The sequence below is a fragment of the Mytilus californianus genome, unplaced genomic scaffold (genome assembly GCF_021869535.1).
Source record: "Mytilus californianus isolate M0D057914Y unplaced genomic scaffold, xbMytCali1.0.p SCAF_11, whole genome shotgun sequence".
Lineage (NCBI taxonomy): Eukaryota > Metazoa > Mollusca > Bivalvia > Mytilida > Mytilidae > Mytilus > Mytilus californianus.
This window is the reverse complement of record NW_026262593.1, coordinates 27,004,889-27,023,589: the sequence shown is the minus strand read 5'-3', so window position 1 is coordinate 27,023,589 and position 18,701 is coordinate 27,004,889. Positions and strand designations below refer to the sequence as shown.

At 31.6% G+C, this 18,701-nt stretch overlaps 1 long non-coding RNA gene across 1 annotated transcript; it reads right to left on the bottom strand.

Annotated features, from left to right (window-relative positions):
• Positions 1–2,343: 2,343 nt before the first annotated feature.
• LOC127719839 (uncharacterized) lies at positions 2,344–8,450 on the bottom strand. Its single transcript, XR_007990503.1, has 3 exons — positions 8,405–8,450; positions 3,473–3,594; positions 2,344–2,821 (listed from the first exon to the last, which is right to left on the bottom strand). It is a non-coding gene; the product is annotated as an uncharacterized LOC127719839 (long non-coding RNA).
• Positions 8,451–18,701: the final 10,251 nt, after the last annotated feature.

Genomic DNA, 18,701 nt, shown 5'->3' with positions numbered 1-18,701 from the left:
TAAGATTGTGACACGGTGTTGACTGTTGTACCCCTATTTTGACATTTTTACCTATTATGTCTGTTTGTTTTATTCACGCATCGTTGTCAATATAATAGAATTTGATGCGACTGTCATACAAGTGAGAGGTTTAGCGCTATAACAAAAGGTTCAATCCACCATTTTCTACATAAGAAAATGCCTCTACCAAGTCAGGAATATGACAGTTGTTGTCCATTCGTTTGATGTGTTTGTGCTTTTGATTTTGCCATTTGATTAGGAACTTTCCGTTTTGAATTTTCCTCGGAGTTCAGTATTGTGATTTAACTTTTTGTACATTTCTCAATTCTTAAATTATAGTATTATATGTCTCTGATTAAACCATGGCCAAAATTATCTATAATTATGACATAGTTATTTAGGAGATAACTGTATTGAATTTTAAGCTCAGTCGGCATCAATTGGTGATTTGGTGGTCACAAATTAAGTTTACTGGCGACGCGTAAAAGGAGCCAGTAAACGGGTATTTGCGAACATCAAATCACCAATTGATGCCGTCGGAGCTTGAAATACAATATTGTTATCTCCATTCTAATGAAACCAACAGAAAACAACGTCAAATCATACATTTAAAATCTGTCATACTTCGTTTACGCTTGCGCGTACTATTCATGGCATCAAAATGTGAATTGATGCCATGAGAATTGGTGACGTTATCCAATCAAAATGAACTTTACAAACGATGTTGCATTAGAATGCATGATAGTCGGGTTTCAAACTATAGTAACTGTCAACAAGTAATTCAAAGGGGACGGACATCTGTACATATCACATGACCCAGTAGAATATTCAAGTTTATTTACAATTAATTGCAATTTATTTAATAAATAAAATGCATGACTGTACCTTCAAACTAGATATCTTTATTCATAATTAATGAATAACAGAAGTAAAATTTTATCCATAAGCACATGACATATTAAATCTATTTCCTGTCATTTAAGCGGGAAAATAGGGAGACTTTGATGTTGACATTGAATATGGTTATTTATACATGTAGATCTTTATAGATTTAGGAATTCTTTTTAAATGGATCATGAAAAATAAAGATTTAGATTTCAGTGCAGTATTAAGTCTGTATCTATAGATATAAGAAGATGTGGTATGAGTGCCAATGAGACAACTCTCCATCCAAGTCAAAATTTATAAAAGTAAACCTTTATAGGTCAAAGTACGGTCTTTCTATGTTTGATTATTACAAAAGACAAGAAAGGTTAATGTTTACATTACATATTGCAAAATGTTCTAAAATTTATGACAAATTTCTTTTGATTAAAATTTAAGATAGAAACTGGTTCAAATAATAAAACAACATTTGTTCTTGTTAATATTATATCTCCTTATGCCAGGAATCCTTTCAAATACAACATCTTTCTTTCTAGAGTAGAAACTAGAAAGTTTTTTAAATTGAACAATGTTGTTCTCTTTTGAATGATATTGCATTTTTATAGATCATGGATTATATAAAAGATTTAACAAGTGAAACTGTGAGCTACTGCTCACTGATGCTACCCCCGCCTAAATACTTGACGATAAACAGGAAGTTGTTGAGTGATGAATCTGAAAACACATCACACGGTATAGCTGACTTATATAAACCCTGAAATCAAATTTCATAAATCCTTTTAATATAGTTCCTGAGAAAAATGTGACGAAAAATTTTCAAATTGGATGTCATTTGTACAATGATGTAAGTGTTCGGTAAACAGGAAGTTGTTGAGTGATGAATCTGAAAACGCATCACACGGTATAGCTGACTTATATAAACCCGAAAACCAAATTTCAGAAATCCTTGTCATGTAGTTCCTGAGAAAAATGTGACGAAAATTTTCAATTTGGATGCCATTTGTAAAATGGTGTAAGTGTTCGGTAAACAGGAGGTTGTTGAGTGATGAATCTGAAAACGCATCACACGGTATAGCTGACTTATATAAAGCCTAAAACCAAATTTCATAAATCCTTTTAATATAGTTCCTGAGAAAAATGTGACGAAAAATTTTCAACTTGGATGTCATTTGTACAATGATGTAAGTGTTCGGTAAACAGGAAGTTGTTGAGTGATGAATCTGAAAACGCATCACACGGTATAGCCGACTTATATAAACCCGAAAACCAAATTTCAGAAATCCTTGTAATGTAGTTCCTGAGAAAAATGCGACGAAAAATATTCATGGGACGGAGGGACAGACGGATGAACTGACGGAGGGACGGATGGACAGACAGAGGTAAAACAGTATACCCCCACTTTTTTAAAGCAGGGTATAATAATGATAATTACTTTAAATTTAGATGAATATTTTGTAATGAACCATGTTTTATTTATTTTTAAAAAATATTAAAGTATACAAACTGTTTATTGATTTACTTCTTTTTTCCCACACGTTTGTGACTTAATGTCTACATTTCACAGTACCACAGTATTAAAACAAAACAAGAGACATAAAATCTACAGTAACTAGAAATATAGCTAAGTGACGTGACGCGACACAACTGATTGTATGAATTATTTCACCAAGATGTCCACACACGTTACCCTGGTGCTATCCAAAATTCCTGGGAAGAACACTGACATGTTTCATGCCAGTTCCTTATATTGTTTTATGTCAGGTCAATACACTATTATTGTCCAATGCATGTAATTTCACCTATATTTATAAGTAAATAATAATTAAAATTTAGTGGTTTTAACAGAACGCAATAATTATATCTTGAGATCTTCATCCTCTTCCACTATCCAAGGGTAAGTGTAAAACGTACCCTTCAGATATGCAAGGTAAGGCTTCTGAAAGTAAAAAAGACATTCAAGTATAAATCTTTGTTTCAATAGGGTTAGTTCCAATGGTTGATAACACTTGTATTTCATTTGGTATTGGTGCAAAAGGTCTATCAGTATACATGAGACTATGACCTATGTAAATCTGATCGGTTCTGTTGATTTTTTGTGAATTTTGTAATACAATCTTAAGAAAAATTTGAAGAATCATGAATTTTGTCCTGTTATTGCCAAAACCCAATTTCTTTGACTGATAAGGTCAAGGTCAGATGACATCTTCCAGACAGAAATATACGCCTTACTATTGTTTATTTTAAAGGTTATTATTGTGTAAACTCGGTCGAGTAAATCACAATGAGTTTAATCCTTATAATTCTAATCCAAACATTATTATTGCTTTTAATTTAACTTTCATTTCTCCTCCGAATTCCATGTATGTTTCATGCTTAAATACATGTACATTTCAAAGTCAAATCAATCGTTCAACTTTAGGCAGTTTAATATTGTCTTAATTCTTTGTAACAATTAAATAGTTAAAGAAAATGCACAGGTCTGAATACTGGTTTAATTCACAAGAACTTACTAGTCAGTACAAATTTAAATCACAATTAATGCTTTCAGATACAAATCTTTTGCTCTTGAAGTTGAAAATTAATTTACCTTGATGCTTGAACTATCTAGATCAAGAGCAACATTATTTAGTTTTTTAATGCTGCTCTTGATCTCTGTGACGGAATTATTCATTTCGTCTACTTTCTTTACAAGGCCCTTCAGTTCCTTCACTACAGATAAAGAAAATCAATTATTTTTAATACCCTAATACACCACTGTCTCAGGTTAGGGTAAAGGTTTGTGCGCCTGTTAAAACCTGCTGCATTTTATATACACCTATCCTAAGTCAGGAGCCTGTTGTTCAGTGGTTGTCGTTTGTTGGTGTAGTAAATAGGGTTTTTTTTTCGTGTTTTGTATAGTAATTTTAATGAGAGCGTTGGTTTTCCTGTTTTAATTGTTTTACACTAGTCATTTTGGGGCCCTTTATAGCTTGTTGTTAGGTTGGAGGCCAAGGCTTTGTGTTGAAGGCTGTAGTGAAACCTATAATTGCTTTCTTTAACTCCATTGTGTCTTGGATGGAGAGTTGTCTCATTGGCACTCATACCTTATCATCTTATTCATATTAATTAAATTAGCCTTCAATGAGCATGTTAATATCTAATTAATCAACATCTTCTCTCTATTTATGCAACAAATACTCGCATTTTGGTAAAAACCGAATGAAAGATTAATGCTTCAGTCAATTTGTCAGTTATTCAAAACTTGTTTAAACCTGCTGCATTTTTACAACTGTCCAAAGTAAGAAACCTCAAGTCTTGTATGTCTTTGTTAGTCTTGTATGTTTTTAATTTTGGTCCAACTGAATGTTTCTAAGTGTAGAGTGGTGTCCATTTTGCTGAACTAGAATGTTTCATTTTCTCGATATTTGTTATACGTTATATTGATTGGCTAACAACAATCTCGCGTCATTCTTCATTTCAAAATGAATTGCACGAATTGTAACATACATGATGACACACTTTTCCACAATAAAGTCCACAGGTAAATAAAAACCAAACTTGATCATAGCGAAAAAATGTTATTATAAGTATTGAATGCTTCTTTTAGTAATTTCATAGGGTTGTAAAAGCGTTGACCGTGCGTACATGTTTAAAATGAAGCGCTTCATAAAAAATGTACTTCGGTCTACGCTTTTACATTCCAATGAGTTTACAAAAAGAAGCATTCAATTCTTAGATAAAAGAACGGAGCTTCATAATATACCCCACCTAGCACATATTTCAATAGTAAAAGGTAATATATTCCAATATTTGTTTTTAAGTAAGTCGATAGGCATTGATTTTCTAACTTGTCCGTGACATTGCTAATGTAAACCTATGATGTAAGTTTCATTAATGTCGGTCAAGATTTGTACATAGTGAGCGCTAATGATTCCATTTTTCATATAATTAATATTTCCAAGGGGCGTAACTCTTTAAAAATATATCAATGTACTCAAAAACTGTTGCTATTAAAGTACAATTTCAAACATATGTAACCTAGCTGTTCCAAAGTATTTATATTTTGCAGCTTTTCTGACATATCAATAATTAAACATGTATAGTTGTCACCGTATTTCATGATGGTTAAATGAAGTTTCATCTAATTTCAATGTGATCAGGTACACATTTTTATTTGAAAATAATTTTATATTTCTAATTGTAAAATAACATACAAACATATCATCTTGGGAAGAATATAAACCTGCCATCAACCTCTTAAAAAAGATTCTTGAAATAAACTGGAAATGTTAGAATGAAACGAAATAAGTAAAGCAAATGTTTGGCATACAGTATATCAAGCAATAAGTAATATTATAAATAGCACGAATGGCCCTGTTAGCAAAAGTCTAAAGCCTGTATCATTATTTTACTAAGAATTACCTCGATATGTAGTTATTTATGATTGTTTCACATACAACAATAATGTGTCCATAGTACACGGATGCCCCACTCGCACTATCATATTCTATGTTCAGTAGACCGTGAAATTGGTGTCAAAACTCTCATTTGGCATTACAATTAAAAAGATCATATCATAGGAAACAAGTTTCAAGTTGATTGGACTTCAACTTCATCAAAAACTACCATGACCAAAAACTTTAACCTTGAAGCAGGACAGACGGACGAACGGACGAACAGACAAACGGACGAACGAACGAACGAACGAAGGCACAGACCAGAAAACATACTGCCCCTCTACTGTCGTAGGTGGATCGTAGGTGGGGCATAAAAATTTAAAATTTTAAGATCAATATTTGAAGGTATCTAAAAGTATAAAAGTATAATTTAGTGACAAGAAAACAAATTTAGCGTAAAAAATCTAAATATCAATTATTCTAAATAAATAAATTTTGAAATATAAATTAAATTGTTTTTCTTTTTATAGACGGGTTTATCTGTAATTGACCTAGAAAACATGGGCGCATCCATTAACCTCTCACGTGACCGATCCGCCATTACAACCGTGAAAAATAACGCACGTGTATTGATCAAAACATTATCGATTTTCTGTTTACATTTGTATTTCTTTCATTTTCTGATTTATTTTAGTATGGATGCTGCCGAAAGTTATAAAAAACATGGAAGCATTTCTTGTGCAGTTGATAGTTGAACAAATAATCGTAAAAAACTTCAGGTGTGGAAAAAATCAATATGCGAATTACACAACGAGTTGCACAATGACTGCCCTCGTTTGATTCCATATACGTCTTATGTGATGCCTTCAGACGAGCCAACAAACCTGAGTGGATCAAAGCCGTATAAACATAAAAAAAACTTTGCATAAACAGGTTTTTGTATGGTCCTGACATTTTTTTTGGATGATGCGCCACTGCACACAATCCGTTTTTTTTTTTTAAATAAAACTTGTTATGAAAGTAAAATAATACTGGCCGACGAATGTTTACACGTTGTAAAACGACTGTTAAAAACTTAGATTAATCTATAAAATTTAATCTGATGACTACAGTGCATCTGCCTCTTTTTGTATAGAAGATCCACCGCGACATCAGATGCGGATCCAGTATTTTGAAAAAAAGAGGGGAGGGCGCGTGCCCCCAAACTTTTGTAGTGGAAGCGGTAAAATGTCTGGATTAACCATAAATGAAGCTAATAACAATGTAAGCTACCCCGAGGCTACATGTAGTTATAATTGCAAGCAAATCAACCCAGTGTGAAAAGACGAACTTTTTTCATTCATGACGACTTCTATAGTATCTTTATGCTGCAAAATGGACAGACATTCCGACAATATTGACTCAGACAAAAATATTGTTAACAGAGGAGTAAGGAGTTAAAAATTAAATAAAAAGGGGGGGGGGGGAACCTCATCAGCCGTTTAAGAAATATTATGAATGACAGTTACGCCTTATTGTATACTTATGTAACTAAGTTTTCTTTACTTTAGTGGAATTACTACACAATTTAATTTTCAACTACGATATTGCAGATCAGCTGATATTTGGTTATTTGGGACGGCGCTTTAATATTTCGAAAAGTAAGGCTTGTAAAATGTTTTATTCCTGGGTGCAGTTCTTGCTGAAAAACTTAAAGGTTTTATATATATATGTAGGTCTGTGTGCTTATAGTATATATTCACTTTATTTTCTTTATAAGACGTATCAAGGACGTATACTAACATGGACGTATACAGTTACTTCTTTTGATTTGAACTTTCCTCAATAGATTATTCTGTGCAATGAACTCTAAAATTTAATACATTAGAAAGGATTTTTCAAAGGGGTAACTCTTGGTAATCAAATAGTTTACTAGAACCTATGTAACGAAAGCGTAGCTATAATCCGACAACCCGAAATTCCGACAGTTCAGTAGTCCGACGGTCCGATATACCCCTAATTTTATATTGTAATACTGTATTTCACTGTATTATATACATCGGGGACTTATATAAGAGTCTAATACGGATTAAGGATGAAAATCTACGAGACCTCTGTTTTGGAGTGGTTGGGAGGGGAGTTGGCAAAACACTAAATGACGCTTCTAAAACATAACTAATCATCGCTTTGAATTTACATGTTGGAGTCACTGTCTCTGGTGGTTTAATGGCATTCATTTATATTAAGCACGGGCTGGATCATGATGTTATATACTATATATATATATATACATACTATAGTAGTTGTATGTCGAGTAATTTTCTGCAAAAGAAATTGGAATCGAACACATAATAACTATAGGAATACATGGGCCGTGAAAGTTCAAAACTTCTCAAGCCCGTATTCTAATCGCAAAGTTATATCTACATATGGCCCGACGCATCGATAGCATATAGCGCAATTCATGCGGACACCAAAGTAATACGAAAATGTCACTCAATTTTAAGCATTATACGTGAGTCAGGCAAAAAGCACAAAACTCTCGTCTCTGTAGGACCGTCTGATTAGTGGATTGTTAAATTTTAGGACTGTACATGTCTCATTATAGGTCTGACCACAGAAATTTCTATGATTTGATAAAATTGCACCCTGGTTTTTCTGATATATCACATTCGACCGGTCAAGACTATTTATCTTTTTATTTATGTATGCGTTATAATAATTAATATTATGATTACCAAAACGATTATAATAGACATGTGACCTGGGATTAGTATTCGTATAAAATTTATTATGTTCCGCGTGTAACATATCAAATACAGTTATATTTTAAGGACACGACACCTGACCTGCAATACACTTAGAATCTTTATCTAATTACTTTATTATTTATAGCACATATAATTTTGCCGAGGTCAAGTACGACTTCACATTCTTGTGTTTACATTTAATTATATGCGGTCAGGGCATATAGATCTATATCTTGTATCCATTATACTGATTTTTTCACGGTTGTAATGGCGATCGTACTACGACGACGCCTAGGAGTCGCGTCACAAACTAAGGCAGATAATCGGAAAAACCTGTCTATATGCAAGAAACAAGAGAATTTTTTTTTTCATTAATGTATCAAGGATATGTTTATTGACTCAAACATAATATACCTTCAGTTGACAGCGTAGTGTTCCAATTAATTGTAAGTTTTAAATGTCTTCCACATATATTTAGCACATACTTACAACTTCTCGTCCAATCAAATTGCTTATATTTGCCTTCTAATTTTCATAGTACATACTTTTCCCGTGTACTAAGTAACTACGCATGAATGACCACAAGGGTAAGATTTCATTGTATCGTAATCAAGATATTTAAAACAAAAATTGCCACTGGCTATTTTGAAATAAAATGCTGTGTTCCAAATTAGATTAAATAGTTTGTAATTAGTTTTCACGTTGATTTTTAAATATCCTATTAAAATCTTTGGATCTAAAAAATGTTTTTGACAATTGCAAATTTCTTTCATTTAAGTAAAGGGTAATACATATGGTTCTTTATACCTTGATTAGAGTACAACGATATCTTAAAATTATGATAATGTATCATCCATGCAATTACTTTGTACACAAAAAGTGTGTACTATGAAACCTTGTGAAGGGGAAATTAAAGCAACTTGGTGATAATTTTTTAAACTTTCTTAAGGAAGGTGATCTATTTCGTCATGAATTGATTGATTTATTGATTATCGGTTGCTTAATTTCCAGTGGCAAATATTTCATGCATGTTCAGGACGATGTCATGAATTGAAAAACTGTGATTATGTCTGAAGATAATGTGCCAATTATATATATATATATATATATATAAACATATTCTGATAAATCTTTTAGTTTTTACTTTGAAATAATAGTAAAAAAAAACACAAAAAAAAAACACAAAACCTAACCTGATCTATTGGTAGTTGCTTTTTTATGCCTATCTGCTAGACTATATCTATGGGGACAAACTATCTATATGTTTCAAATTTATTATAGCTTTAGTTTTACTGTGAAATTAAAAAATGTTTTCAAAACATGTAAAGCTTCCACTGCAATTTAATTATTGCCTGCTTTTGGTCAATTTATTTGGTCATCTTACCATGTAAGAAGAACATGCATAGTAAAACACCGCTTTATATCAATATACATACTTACACAAGCAGCTACCATCTTTTCATTCTGGAGTCAAGGGCCTTTTGAAATCACATATTTTACAATGATACTAGTGAGTAGATTTACAAAACTTCGTTAATGAGCTCCGTTTTACAAACACCTGTGATACAAGTAGTCAGCCAAAATAAACTATCAATAGACCAATTAAAAGATTACTTGAGTTGTAAATATGTGCTAAATTGGATAGTCTATGAAAAGGTATATACTATGAAATTAAGAGCTCGGGGCAAGCCCCTCGCTCTAAATTTCATAGTATATACCTTTTTATAGACTAACCTAGACATATATCACACTCTTCCATTTTAAGAATATTTATTAACTGAGAAAAACTGTTCACTTTAATACTATATAATTATTTATGAAACTTCTGAGTAGTAATCAATCTATTCACTAATTGTGATAATTTCCGTGTATATTTCACGTTTCATTCCCGATCCAATAGCATTTGTGATGTGGGGACGCGTAGCCTACGATTGCCAATTTGGCTACTTGTTCCCGCATGCAGGGTTGCGCAGACACTGCCTTAAAAAAGGGGATTCATTTCTTAAATTTTTCTCTATTCTTTATGGATCCTTAGTATAATCAGATGATTTATTTTCTATAAATCTATTGTTTTAATAGTAAATAAACTGTCTTGTCTCTATTTTTTCTTCTTGTCGCTAATGAGTGAGACCGGTGCAAGGTGACTCAAGGTTTTTTAATTGAAAAAATTATAAATAATGCTTTAAAGTCTTCTGTTCAAACATTGGACAAAAAAATCCCAAAAGGGACATAAGGGTGGAGAGGCTACTCTAATATTGTCTTTGATATTATTTTATCATCTTACAAGAGGTTCACATGGTTACAGGAATCTTGGGAGCAGGAGTAAAAGAGGGTAGCGGTAGTCATGAACTTGAGAAGAGGGGAGACAAAAATAGAAGATTGAAAAATAGGAATCATAAATGTATGTTTGCTAAAAATTAACGATTCTAAGTGGGGTTGGGAGTTTATGGGTAAATGGGAATCAGGGAGGATGGAAGTGCAATATTCCATAAGGAAAAGGAAGATTGGGGCACAGGGGTTTGTTACTATTTGTCGGGTTTACTATCCATGGGAACCCCGAAAAAATAATCCAGATTTTTTTCGGGGTTCCGATGGATAGTAAACCCGGCAAATAGTAACAAACAACTTTTTCGTGGTGATTTTTTCGGGGTTACAATGGATAGTAAATAAACTTGAAAACAATAGAAATTTCAACTGTGATATGTAAGACACAATTTATAAAATTTTTAAAATTGATTTACAACTTTCGCATTAACATTTTTAAGTACCTTACGGTTCACAAAAAGGCAAACATAATTACCACCCTTTGTAGTACGTCTGTCAACATCGGTTTGTTTTTAAAATTTTAAAAAACCAGTAATTACTCGGCTGAAATTCGTCCGCTGATTTGACTGGAAAGGTAAAAGAATATAATATATAAATTTGTCTCGGAAGTCTAATTTAGTGCCAGATTCTGTCGATTCTTTTGATTGTTAAAAGGCAACTTACAAGAGGCAAAGTTTTTGTGTATGAAAAAGTAGCTATTGTGGTATTTAAAACTATACAATGTGGTGAACGAATTTTGAAAATTCCTTTGGTCAAAATAGATGATTCTATTTTATGTCCCGTTACTGCTTACAGTAGAATGTGCCGCATGATTCCTGCTTATGAAGAATCTTCTGCATTTGTTATCAAGAGAAATGCTGGTCTTAAAACAGTAACTTACACACAGTTTCAATCTACTCTAAAGCGTATCATTTCATTGACTGGTAGAGATCAATTCAATTATTCTACACGTTCTTTTAGACGGGGAGGTGCGTCATTTGCTTTCCAGGCTAGAGTCCGTAGCGAACTTATTCAGCTTCACGGTGACTGGGCAAGTGATGCATATAAGCTGTATTTAAACTTTACAATGCAGGACAAAATATCTGTTGCAGAGTCCATGGCCAAACTTTTATGATATATTTTCAGACAAAAACAACAAGCATGTGCTGGTGTTATCACATTCAATCTGTAAACATTTGTCTGATATTTCTAACATGGACCTTCAAGTTTACAGTGGGGCTCGTATTTCTACTTTGAAGAAGAAACTGGATCAGGGAGAAATTAACTTGAGTAAATATTCTTATTGTATAATTCATGTTGGCACTAACGACGTAAGAGATTTTTCTGTGGATCGAATCATTGCTGATTTTAGAGAGTTAATTGTTAAATTTAAATCTTTGTCTCCGCATATTAAGCTGTATATCTCTTCTATTTTACCAAGACCTGTAGATTTAAGTGTGCTAATATTAATAGGCAGTTACTTGTTGTATGACAATAACGAGCAGAACGTTGGTAGTTCTCCTTTACATGACCATGAGCCGGTCAGTCTAGAAGAGATACACAATAGGTATACCGATGAACCACTCCATGTAGACAGTGATACTGGTAGTGGTACATGGGCTCCCTTGTCATCTAAGGTGGAGATGCTGTTGTATATTTTGATACACTAAAGGCTCATAAAGTGGTAGTTTTTTTTTAATTTAAATTCTTTAGCATCAACAACAATGGTTTATGGTTTCACAAGTGTGTTTGGTTTTTGGGGTATTTTTTTTTGGTGGTGGTGGAAAAAGTGGGGGGGATTATTTGAAAAATTTGAACTATTAACCACAATGATATTATGTCTAATAAACTCATAAACTCATTATCATTGTAGAAATTTATGGAATATATTAGTTATTCATTTCAATATATTATCGCTGATTATCTGTTTTTATAACTTTTTATATCTTTTGACACCAATCCTAATTAATTTTATTCATTTGTTTCAGTATAATTAAATCTACATATTGATTTCTGATTTTGAATAGTCTTGAAAGACAACTGCAAGTATGTTGTACTATTTATTTTAGCTAGTAATGCAGTATCAATCTTCTTTTTATTAATAGATTGATGAAACAGCAAAATGTATATGGTTCATCATGAAAGAATGTGGTGTAGATGTGCCACCATTCCTCATAGTAAAAAACCTTTCCTTTGGGGGAATGAATGCTGACAGTTTTGTTGAAAAGGTATGTACTAACCATGCTAACATAGTAAGGCTTTCATTATAAATACAAATTGTACAATATATTTAAAATCAGATTAAATGTTGTTACCGGTATATATTTATGTGAAAGCAATAAAAGGTACAGTCTTCTCATTTTTATTCCTGTTAGGGTATTGACATCCCCATATATGTTTTTATCAGAGTTTAATGAATTAGAAAAAAAAACTACATTTGAGCACGCTAAAATTATCTGAATCATTGCAACAACTGCAACTGCTTAGAATGGCTTTATGAATGTATAGGATGTGTTACTTACGGTAAAATAACCTTTTTAATTTCTATTTTAAAAATGTAGCTAATATTTGGTAAAAATGAAATTCATCATGTTATTTTAACCCATGTTTCTCATATGAATGTTTGTTTGTATTGCAATAACAAACATTCACAGCACTCACATTTTATATATTACGTTAAATGTTGTTGAGCAAGATAATACCAGTGTTTTTGGTCATCTTTGCAGTCAGAGTACATTGTCACAGTGAAAAGAAATACCTTAAAAGTTGTTTCACGTCAGGTGCCAAATTGTTTATATTCCTAAGTTATATTAGACTTTTCATGATGGTTGAACTGTTTAATATTTTTTTAAATGTTAAAGAATTAGATTAAACAAATGAACCATAAGAAATTATAATATGGTAAAATTTCACTAAACATTCAATTGCCTCAATGTCCCTTAACTTTTTAATTGGTTGTTATTGACAGGAGGAGCAAGTAGGCTTGTTCAAGTATGCTTTAAAGGTCTTAACAACATTAGGCCAGCAAATAGAAGTAGTGAAGATCCAAAAAAAAACAGAAAAAGACCCTACTGGTGCTAGTTTGATTGGTGTTCCATGTGAAGTAGTGTGTGCATGTCCATATTTTGTTTATGTTCCATCAGCGTCTGTATTACAAACAATTTGTCTTGTTCATGTTTGTGATAGAAGTTCCTGTAAAATGAACGATAGTGTTGTTAATGTACGTGTAGATCAAGAATTAAAACAAGTTAGGAAGAAAGTGTGGGCACATTCTAATCAGCTTATTTTTCATGTGAACAGATTTAGCTTTGTTCATAAGAAGCAAAAATAATTGCTTGAATTCTATAATGTATGAGTTTACGTCGATTGCTATGATTAATAACCTGCCAGTTTTACTAACCTCTAGCTGATTCATATTTTTTCTTGTTCTTATCCTCAATATTGGAATTAATTAAACTTTATTTATTCAGAGTTTTATGATAACGAAAAAGTACAATTAATGCAAATGAAAAGCTTTCTATGACAAATTTTCCATCCTTTGTTTCAACTGTTCCATCTTAACATTCATGTGTGGGATCATAGTATATGTAAGAGAATGATAATCCCTTTCTTCATGATTAAGTACGAGCGTTAGCGAGTACTTATCATGAAGTAAGGGATTATCATTCTCTTACAAACTTAGAATATTGAAAAGTGCTCAAGGCTTAAATGATCTCTTGATTGGTTGTATTCAAGAATTAGTTTCATTGTCAGTGCAATGTTTGTAATTAATACATGACTTCCTTTTTAGGCATGATATCATTTATGGATTAGTTTTAGTGATGTAAGGACCTTCTTATAATTTTGGAAAATATAATAAATTATGTTTTATACATTATATGACACAACAGTACAATGAAATGGTAAGAAATGTTTCCTGAATGTGAGTATAAATGTAAATCATGTAATATTTTAGCGAGGAATTATCTTTTTGTTTATTTCCATTTCAAATCAATAAATTCAAATTTTGAGTTACAAATAAATTTTATTTTACAGCCAATATTTTAGTCCAGTCCTTTACATCAAATACTACTTCAATATGTCAGGGAAATGTTCAAATACAATGCCTTTAAAATAGTTTAAAATATATTCAAAAGTTAAACTAAATTCTTTTTTTTAGAATTTTATCAGAATATTGGAAATTACTATTCTCACCAACCGCGGATCCAGTAACTAATGTTACTGCACAAGTAAACTTCATCTTATTTTGATTTTTTCTTTGTTTGTTTCAAAATTCAACTTTTAGTCAGTTTTAATCACAAATTCTTTCAAGCTAATAAATGTGCTTCAGGGCATTTGTAACTCATTTATAGAAACTCTTTGTTTTGAACTGTAAGTAGGCCTAAACAATAGGATAATCCCTTACTAAGAACATGATTTCATTCATTCTCCACAATTAAGAAACACCAAATCCTACAATTTCATTGGTCGAGAGCACTTTGCTATATTCTAAGCTTAACAGTTATATGTAGATGATAGTGGTTGATTAAATTTAGAAGTACAATCAACATTGAGTGGTTTAATGATTAGTTAAAAACATGTGTTCAATTCTTTATACAATTAGGATTAAAACAGGAGAAATTGATCACCAAAAAGATAACTACAATTCATACGAAGTTCAAGTTAGAATAAATTGGTAAAAAATGTCGGAACGATAACATTTTATGAAATTACATTAACGGTACCAATTTTACTGCACCAGATGTGCATTTTGTAAATAAATGTCTCTTCAGTGATGATTGAGGCCGAAATATTTGAAAATACAAAACCTAACATAAAAATATTGAAGAGCTGACAATCCCAAAATGACCTAACGTATATTCAAATCCGGAAAAGTTTTTAAGAACTTGAGATGAGGAAGCTATATTTCTTAATTTAAAATGATTTCCAATATTTTATAACAGCAAATTTTGATTAATTTTTATTAAAGATTATCCGTATTTTCATGCCATACCAAAGTAAAACCTACTGCCCTGGTGATATCTTCCGGTGCCGACCAAGTTGTAGTAACAATTTTATATTTTACTGCACCTGATGCGCATTTTGACCAATAATATCTCTGCAGTGATGCTCGAGAACGAAATATTTCAAATTCCAGAACCAAATTAAACCTTTGAAGATCTGATCAAACTAAAAAGAACCTGGTATAATTTCATTATGAATGATTGTTTTTGTTAGATATACGTGTTTATATAAAACATCAAGTTGTTTTTCTGCCATTGCATGTTTTTGCCGTTATTTGTCTTCGTCACAACAGATAATGATAGATGTCACGGGTCAAATATAACTTATATTATAAGTCAAATTGCGGAAAATTGAGGTGAAACATAGTAGATGTGGTAATAAATACTACCGATGTCAAACAAGTTTTTTTATTATGAGACTTCATCAAAATTATTAGGATTGTTGTTTCTTATTATTTTTGTATCCAACAAACAGCTGTAACTACTTAAGCTAGCTCATTGTAGTAGCCGGTACATTTTGGTTTCAAAATTATGTGCTGTTTAAGTTACTTTGTTCAGGTAAGTGGTCATCTTGCTGCATTGTGCATGTTTTGGTTTATGATAGAGGGCCTAAATTAGTAAAGGGAGAGATACAACTGGTTTAACCCAATCGCATTCCGTACTTGAACAATGTCAGACTATCTGGACAATGTGTTATGTGTGTTGTTTGTCTTTGTTTTTTATGTGTGTTATTTGTTTGGAGGAGGAGTCTGGCGTTGGTTGTTAGTTTCTGGGGTTTCCATATAAGGTGTTTGTACTGAAAATTACAGTAGAAATAAGACAACACGTATTTCAAAACGAGACTAGTTGATAAAAAAATATCTTTTTCTGTTTAACTCTGTTTGTTAATTGAGGAATATTAAAACCATATCTGTAAATTGTAGAACTATTGAGAGTCGTTCTATTTCCATAATGAAGTTTTCTTTCAAATCAAAATTGTTTTTACATCTATATCTGCATTAATTTATTTGCTTACCGTAAGTAGGTTCACAAAGCTTCTGTTTATTTGTTTTAAGAAAAAAATTGCATCCGTACGCTTAAAAAATTAAATTCATCAGAACAAGAAAAAAAATAGCATCTAGTGTATACTTCATGTTTAGTCTGAAAGAAGATTATTTTATGTATTCCACAAACGAGGATGTCATTTCTAAGTATAATCGTTTTGTAAACTACGCTTTAAATCAAATCAAAAGCAAAAGTCATAGTAAATAAAAAACTTATAAACATTGAAACATTATCGAGACAAGGAAAGAAAGATTTAGGTTAACCATAACATATTTCATGATACAATTGCTCTACACTCAGAATAACAATTTCATTATTACCTTAGTTAACATATGAGCTGCGTCGAATAGAAATCGACCTTACGCAAGGGCACGTATACATGTACATGTATAAAACTTTGATTGATTTTGGAACATTTAGATACGAAATGAAAGATGAATTTTGGTCTGTTTTGTAGAGTTCTTATAATAACTAAATTTTAAAACAGTTACATACTTTACGTAGAAATGTTTTCAACCCAAAATAGGTTAACAAGACGCATCGATATTCATTTGCATAAGGTCGATTTCTATCCGACGCAGCTCATATCTTAAAAAGTCAACGAAGGTTTGACTCATTATAACGAGGTCAAATCCTGCCTACATTACAATACGAATTACAACAGATGATTTCAGGTATATATGTTTATGTCAATAAAACATAAGCAAAACAAATCAAAGATATTTCAAGACATTTAGAAGTTCCGCTTCCAGAGCTCATGAGATTACCCCAGTTTTTTGTTAGGTTGCTTTTTGACTAATATTCTGTGTTTTAATGAGTTTTTGGACTGTTGTTTGTCTTTTGTCTTTTTCCTGTGTTATTGCAACGTGGTATGTTCTGTCTTTCTTTTTATTATGAGCACGTAGTATCCGTAAAGCCTGTCCTATATAGAGCAACATCCTAATCGAATGCTTCTAGTAAAATAAAACAGTTATCTTACCTTTTGAAAGAAGAAATTATTTCAATGAATTCATTTAAAAATGGAAAACAACACGTTTATTAATTTATTTCGTCCGAAGCGCTTTTCTGGATTTACCTTCATCAGGAACGCTCAAAGCCAAACATTTGAAATCCGAAGATGGATAAGTACCGAAAATCGTTGAAGAGCTATATGTCAAATATATCTAAAATAAATAGCCAAATTCATCTAAAGCCAACTTTGCCTGAGGGAGTTGAAACCTTAGTTTTATAATAATTTCAAAATTTATAAACGGACAATTTAGTAAAGCTTGTTAAATCATGTCAGTACCGAAGCACTGACTACTGAGCTGATGATACCCTCGGGGACTTATAGTCCACCAGCAGAGGTATCGACCTAGTGATGTAAAAAATGGAAAACAACACGTTTATTAATTGATTACAAATGAACAGGATATTGTAATATTTCCTCCCCATCCTCCTTTACTGTTAACAAGCTTTAGACGACGTAGTTCCTTTACTATGAATTAATTCTTGTCAAAAATACATTATTTGTCAGATGCATTTGTTATTTACAATAAAACATCTTTTAGAAATATGAAGGTGTCTAGTAAAACCTAAAGGTTATTTCCAGATTTAATGATGTCCTAATGATTGTAAAAGTCGTCTATCTTATTTGTTCTACATCTGATATGTACAAGTATATGTCACAAGAAATAAAATGTATTACATTTATAGTGAAATATCAAAACAAATACACTTTTCTTTCATATATTTATTATTCACTGCCAATATTTAATAACTCTCCTGATCATTTCTAATCAAAGCTTATCTAAAAAAGAATATCAGACGGAAACAAAAAGCTAAATTTCACTTAGGCATAAATAAGCCTAAAAAAAACACTTCGATAAATTTATGACATAAGTAACTAAATGTGTTAAACACATGATTGGTACAGATAAAGAAACTTCCTAATATATTTTACTACCTAATGAACCTTTAGACGATTTCAACAAGTAAAACGGTTTATATGATATAGGTTTTAACATAACTTTCAGAATATGAGACAAAAGAGAATTACCACAAAGAATATTCATTTTCCCCCTAAAATGATGTAAGTTTTATAAACAAAAATAAATTTCGAGTTTTCTGCAAGATGGTCTTGTTATGGTATTCACAATAAGTAGACGAAACTTTTATGCTAAATTGTGATAAGTTAAGTATAATATATATACAATATTATGTCAATATCAGCAAAATATCTACTTCTTGTATGATGCTTAGAACTAGGGAAAGATGTGATTTGATGAATTATTGAAGACAAATATAATATTGACTCCAACTCTGACATAAACATATAATTTACCAACATTTATTATAGCGATGTTTCAAGAATGGACACC